This window comes from Sciurus carolinensis, chromosome 3 (assembly GCF_902686445.1).
Source record: "Sciurus carolinensis chromosome 3, mSciCar1.2, whole genome shotgun sequence".
In the NCBI taxonomy this organism is placed as follows: domain Eukaryota; kingdom Metazoa; phylum Chordata; class Mammalia; order Rodentia; family Sciuridae; genus Sciurus; species Sciurus carolinensis.
Genome location: NC_062215.1, coordinates 13,356,882 through 13,364,013, shown reverse-complemented (window position 1 = coordinate 13,364,013; position 7,132 = coordinate 13,356,882). Strand labels below are relative to the sequence as shown.

The window sequence follows — 7,132 nt, the reverse complement described above, 5'->3', positions numbered from 1 at the left end:
GAAGATGCCCCAGATACTGGGGTATCAGTGTCAATGCAGACCCTGTGTCTACCAGTCCTCTAAATGTCTGGGTACTTTTCTTTCCTAAGGATAGAGTTACCCAAGCAAATGGTCATAGGTATATAGACCCCTTGGGGAGGGCTGGAAGAATTCTTACCATGTACACTTGCTTGATGTTGCAAGATCCTTGCTAGGGATCGGGACACCTCTGACCTCTAGTTAGTGGCTTAGGTCCAGAAATAAGACAAGAGCTTACCACTTTTTATTGTGATGATAATTTTCTGCCTCCTAGCCAATTTTCCTTAATTTTTTCTGCTGGTGGGCTGCTCATCTATTTTGTCATTCAGGATGCCTGGTTTGAGTAACCACCTCCCTAATTCTCTAGGGCTTAAGTGTCCTTGGTTGCCTTTGACCTTGCCTGTAATTATAATACTCAGGACCCTCCTGGCTTCTGGTGGTTAAGACTACCAACAGGCCTGTATTGTCTCAGGATACCAACACCCATTGCAATCAATAAGCCAAGTTCTGAAACCGCCTACCCTTTGTCCACATTGGCCTACGTAGAACCCCCACTAAACTTAGTGGACTTGGTGTCCCTCTCCCCAGCATAGTCCTTAAGGCTATGGGGTGTCTTGCTTTCTGTGGGATGTATTATCTGGTGGATCTTCTGTTCAGTATTCTTACTACCATAAACTTTTTAATTCCTCTACCTTCTATCATGGCAAATCTGGAATTCCAACTTTGCTTCCTGGGCCATTCCATTTCCATGTTCCTAGCAATAAGTTTGCACCGGGGTCCTCGCCAGGATGTTAAATGCTCTGACTCAGGAGAGCACTCCTAAGTCAATAGATTCCTCCTTACCTGATCTTATAGTTTAGCCTTCTTGATCAAGCACCCTCAGAATCCAGTCCCTGGTTCTTGGCAGTGTCCTCTGGTTAAGTCTTGCAGCTTCTTCATGGGCAATAGTCCCTCTCTTCTCTTGTTATGCCTAGCATGTCCCTCGCTGGCTATGCTGTGATTTAAGCTGGTTATAGGCACAGTAGCAGAGAAAGGGGAATTCGGAGAGGAACCGGTATTCTTGCAGAAGCTTCTGCATTGTGTTCCCGTAAATGGGAATGCTAGTTCTTCCTAGGGGGTACTGGGATCTTGGGCCACTTCTGCAGGTTCCGAAGGTTCATAAAAGTGTTGGAAGTCACTTCTTTGGAGCCATATGTTTCTATTCCATATGTTAGGGATCTGACCTTGACATATCAGATCTGCCTTCACTGGGTATTTAAACTTCATTGAAATCCAGCTACTATTAGGTGTGGACTTGGTCCTTTTTTTTTTTTTTTTTTTTACCTTACACTACGGGACATGAGAGTTTCATTGTATGCAATGAGTGAAACCTCTGATTTCACACCTGGCTTCCTTCCTTCCTCCTTTCTTCGTTTTTTTCTTTTTCCAGTGCTGAGGATCGAACCCAGAGACTTGCGCATGGTAAGAAAGTGCTCCACCACTGATCTACATCCCCAGCCCTACGTCTGGTTTCCAATTACTTATTACCTTTAGCAGTTAATCATCTTTCCGTAGAACATTAATGATGCTTATCACTAATCACCTAAATCTATTATCTCTGTATCTCCTAGTCACAGGCATGGTATCCAACATCTGCTAGAGCATTCACTTCCACCTGGACACCTTATTTATTTGCCAATAGCTAAAAAGTTGAAACGACTGAAGCACCACCTTGTGCCTGGGCCCAGATCCCCCTACTGACCATCGGTGATGGCAACCCCAGCACCAGCCAGTTCCAAATCCCATCTCATCACCTGCTTTCTTAGACCACTCCTGGTATTGACTGGCAGGCTTAGAATCTCTTGAGGCAGATACAAAGTTTGAGGAGCAAGATGTTCATTAGGGATCAACACTGGTGAAAGGAAGGAGAGGAAGCATAAACAGAAGAGGAAGGAATCAGAAAGTGATGCTGATGAAACTGCAACAAGGCAAGAAGTTGCCTTCAGTCTGCAGAATGTCTTGTATTAGTGGGGATGGCAGGCTTTTGTGTCCTGGTCTCACTCAGTCACTGGATGTTTGCTGCCCTGGGCCCGTGTAACCTCAAGCAAGGCAGCTATCTGTAGCTGCAGCAGATCCTGAAGGAGCTGGCGGCTTGGGGACTGTCGGCTGACCACATCTGCACAGCTGAGCAGGAAGTTTTTTCCTGAAGAGCATTTAGGTGACACATTTCCATGTCTACCATGCATGGTGCACTTCCCATTTGTTTAGATTTTCCTTTTGTAATGTTGAGTTTTGCATGGAGGTCTGGCACAAGTTTCCTTAGATTGATCCCTGTCTATTCAATATTTTGGAAGTTAACTTTTAAATCTTTTTGTATTCTTCTTGAAGAAAATAATTTTTTGGTACCAATTGAATCTGGGGGTGCTTTACCACTGAGTTACATCCCCAGCTGTTTTCATTATTATTATTTTTTGGTACGAGGATTAAACCCAGGGGTGCTTAAACACTGAGCCACATCCCCAACCCTTTTTATTTTTTATTTAGAGACGGGGACTTGCTGAGTTGCTTAGGGCCTCGCTAAGTTGCTGAGGTTGGATTTGAACTCACGGTCATCCTGCCTCAGCCTCCCAAATTGCTGGGATTAAAGGTGTGTGCCACCACACCCAACTGGGCCTTTTTATTTTGTTTTGAGACAGTCTCACCAAATTACCCAGGCTGGCCTCAAACTTGAGATCCTTCTGCCTCAGTCTTCTGAATAGCTGGGATTATAAGCATACACCTCCAGACCCAGTTTATATTTTGTTTATTCTTATTTCCATGTTTCATATTTTCTAACATATGCATTAAAAATATAGCTTTACATTTAAGCTATAGCTTTAGCTACATTCCAATTTTTAGATTACAATTTTAGAATGTAGTCTCTTCTTTTTTTTTTCTGGTGCTGGGTCCTGTGCATGCTAGGCAAGTGCTCTACCCCTGAGCTACATACACTCCCAGGGGATGCAATATTTTTTTAAATTAACTTTTAGTTTAAAATATTTTGTAATGTCTGCTGTGATTTTATTAAAACCATGAGTTATTTAAGAATATATATTATTTATAGTTATTTCTGAACATGTAGACATTTTCTTACCTACCATTTTTTTAATTCTTATTTTCTAGCTTTGTTGCATCATTGTCTGAGAATGTTCTCTGTATGATTTGGAGCATTTGAAATTTGTTGGGACTTGCTATATTGCCTAGCATTTTATAAACATTCCATGTACACTTGAAAAGAATTTGTGATCTGCAGTTGTGAGTGCACTATTCTATATATGTCCTTTGGTTCAAGTTTGCTTATCCAGTTGTTCAGATCTATTTCTTACTAATTTTGTATCTGCTTGTTCTAACAGTTACTGATACACATAACTTCCACCACAACTGCAGATTTGTATATATCTCTTGCAATACCATCCATTTTTTTTTTTTTTTTTTTTTTTGCTTTATATATTTTGAGGCTATGTGTATTGGACACATACAAATTTAGAATTGCTATATTTATTGGTGAATTGAGCACATTATCATGCTGTGTCTCTATTTCTAGTAATGCTTTCTGCTCTAAAGATTTTCTTTTGGTTAACTTTTGCATAGTTAGTCTTTTTTATTTTTTAAAATTATGTAAAATACATATAACATAAAATTCATCATCTCAACAATTTTTGTGTATACAGGACTTGCTTTTGCAATTGATTTCCAGAACTCTTTTAATCTTGCAAAATTGAAACATGGTACCCATTGAACGACTCCCCTTTCTCTTCTTCCACCAGCCCCTGGCAATGCCCTTTGTGTTCGTCAGCTTTTCGTCACTGTGACCAAAATACCTCACAAGAACAACTTAGAGGAGGAAAAGTTTATTTTGAGCTCACGGTTTCAGAGGTTCAGTTCATGGTTGGCTGACTCCATTGCTTTGGGCCTGAGTGAGACAGAACATCATGGCAGAAGGGGATGGTGGACGCTGGGTGCGGTGGCGCATGCCTGTAATACCAGCGGCTTGGGAGGCTGAGGTGGGAGGATCACGAGGTCAAAACCAGACTTAGCAAAAGCGAGGTGCTAAGCAACTCAGTGAGACCCTGTCTCTAAATAAAAAATACAAAACAGGACTGGAGATGTGGCTCAGTGGTTGAGTGCCCCTGAGTTCAATCCCTGATACCCACTCCCCCCAAAAAAAGGGGAAGGTGGAGGAAGGTTGCTCAGCTTTAGGTGGCCAGGAAGGGGAGAGATAGAGATAGAGATAGAGATAGAGAGAGAGAGAGAGAGAGAGAGAGAGAGAGAGAGAGAGAGAGAGAGAGAGAGACAGGTATGTCAGGGGCACAAGATTAAATCTCCAAGGGCATGCTCCTAGAAATCCATTTCTTCTAGTAATCTCCCACCAGCCTACAGTTACCACCCAGTACAGTATTTCTTCTAAATCCATCAAATGGACTAATCCATCAGTTAGGTTATAAATTCCATAATCTAATAATTTCACCTTTTAATGTTCTTGCATTGTCTATTGCCTGAGTTTTTTGGGGCACACTTCACATTCAACCTAACACCCTCCCAGTGTCTGTTTCAGTGAATTTGACTAACCTAGAAACCTCATGTAAGTGTAATCACACAGCTTTTGTCCTTTTGTGTCTGGCTTATTTCACTACCATACTGGCCTGAAGTTTTCTCCATCTTGTGTCCCTTTTAAGGTTGATAATATTCCATTCTATGGACATAACACATTTTGATTATCCACTTGTCTGTTGATGGACAATTGCAATACTGTTTTCCACAGTGACCATACATGCCATTTGGTATTCCCATTAGCAGTGCACAGGGGTACTGATTTCTCTGCATCCTTGCCAACACTTGTTATTTTCTGACTTCTTTTTTTTTTTGGCAGTCATCCTAATGGGTATGGAGTAGCCTATTGTGGTTTTGACTTGTATTTCTCTAATGATTGGTGATGCTCAACATCTTTCCGCGTGCTTGTCAATCGCTTGTATTATCTTCTTTGGAGAAATCTGTTCCAGTATTTTGCTCATTTTATTTATTTATTTATTTATTTTGCAGTACTGGGGATTGAACTCAGGGCCTTGTGCTTGCAAGTTTTGCTCACTTTAAAACAACAATTTCAAACAAAACAAAACAAAACAAAAACCAAAAGAAAAAAAAAATTTCTCCTCTGCCTCCTCCTCATTAGTGTTTTTAGTTGAAGTTCTGTATGTATTCTGGATATTGACTTTTTTTTTTTTTTTCTTTTTTGTGGTGCTGGGGCTTGAACCCAGGGCCTTGTGCTTGCCAGGCAAGCACTCTACCAACTGAGCTATATCCCCAACCCCTTTTCTTCCTTTCTTTAGGTTGCTTTTTACTTTGTTTGCATGGTTTGTCTTTGTCTATGCTAATTTTTTATTAATTTAAAAAATGTGTTCTAATTAGTTGTACATGACTGTAGAATGCATTTATACATTTTGATAAATCATACATAAATGGAGTGTAATTCACACTTTTCTGATTGTACATATTGTAGGATCATATTGGTCATGCAGTCATACATGTATATGAGGTAATAATGTCTGTTTCACTCTACTATCCTTCCTACCCCCAACCCCTTCCCCACCCTTCATTCCCTTGTCTATACTACTATTTTAAGCCATTTTTTATCCTTACATTTTAGGTTTTTTTTTGTTAACAGCATAAAATTAGCTTATAATTAGAACAATTAGTTTACTTAGTAATATATTTAAAGTAACTTATGACTTATGTGGTTTTAAATCCCACGTATGATTTTTTTTTTTTTTTTTTTTTTTTTTTTTTTTTTGGTACTGAGAGTTGAACCCAGGGGTGCTTTACCATTGAGCCACATCCCCAGACCTTTTTATTTTTTCTTTTGAGACAGGGTCTTGCTAAGTTGCTGAGGGCCTCGCTAAATTGCTAAGATTGTCCTTATATTTGCCCTCCTCCTGCCTTAGCCTTCTAGGATTAGGATGTGTGTCACTGCCTGGCTGGATTGAATATTTTTATTCAGTCTCCTGCTACCATTGGCTTGGACACCATTTGCTCTCTTATTCTTCTTCTAGTGATTATCCTACGTAGTACAACATTCATATTTTGCTTTGTTGATGCCTAATATTAATTGGTACTTGAACCTAATTTCCAGATAATTTAAGAAGCTTGGAATACTTTATCAATCCTTGCTCAAGTGCTCCTCCCACCTTAGCCTCCTATGTGGTTGAAACTGCAGGGTGTGCCATGGAGAAAGGTTATTATTTTTTCTTTATAGCCAATGGACATATATATTCCCCTATATTTACCTTATTTGTTTCTTTTCATTCTGTTTGAGATCATTTTCCTCATACTCAGAGAACATTCTTTCATGCTTCCTGTAGTACACTTTTGCTGGGGACAATTTTTCTTAGTTGTGTGTGTGTCTAAAAAAAATGTCTTTAGTTTTCATTCTTGGAGCGTATTTTTGCCGAATTGAGAATTTTAGGTTGGATGAATTTTTGGAAAGTTAAAACACATCTCAATTTTCCTATGTCCTTTATTTTTGTAGAAAAGTTGTCTTTCTAGTTGCTGTGATTTTGATTGTATTCTGGCCAGTTTGAAGGTTTCTCTCCTTCTACTGTTTTTTTTATTTTCAGTAGTTGAGTTGTGAGGCTGGGGTTGTGGCTCAGTAGTGGAGCGGTAACCTAGCATGCGTGAGGCCCTGGGTTCAATCCTCATTACCACATAAAAATAAAATAAACCTTTTGTGTCCACCTACAACTAAATATATACACACACACACACACACACACACACACACACACATATATATATATATATATATAAATAGTTGTGCTGTATCAGCATTAGCATAGATTGGATTTTTTTTATTTATTTATTTATTTATTTATTTATTTATTTATTTATTTTTCTTTTTATTGTAAACAAATGGGATACATGTTGTTTCTCTATTTGTACATGGCGTAAAGGCATACCATTTGTGTAATCATAAATCTACATAGGGTAATGTTGTTTGATTCATTCTGCCATTTTTTCCCTTCCCCCCCTCCCCTCCCACCCTTCCCCTCCATCTATACAGTCCTTCCTTCCTCCATTCCTGCCCCCCTCCCTAAACCCAACT

The 7,132-nt window shown here is 39.4% G+C and overlaps 1 non-coding gene across 1 annotated transcript; it reads right to left on the bottom strand.

Moving 5' to 3' along the window:
- Positions 1-5,266: 5,266 nt before the first annotated feature.
- Trnaa-ggc (transfer RNA alanine (anticodon GGC)) lies at positions 5,267-5,340 on the bottom strand. The gene has a single exon. It is a non-coding gene; the product is annotated as a tRNA-Ala (tRNA).
- Between the last annotated feature and the right edge of the window lie 1,792 nt (positions 5,341-7,132).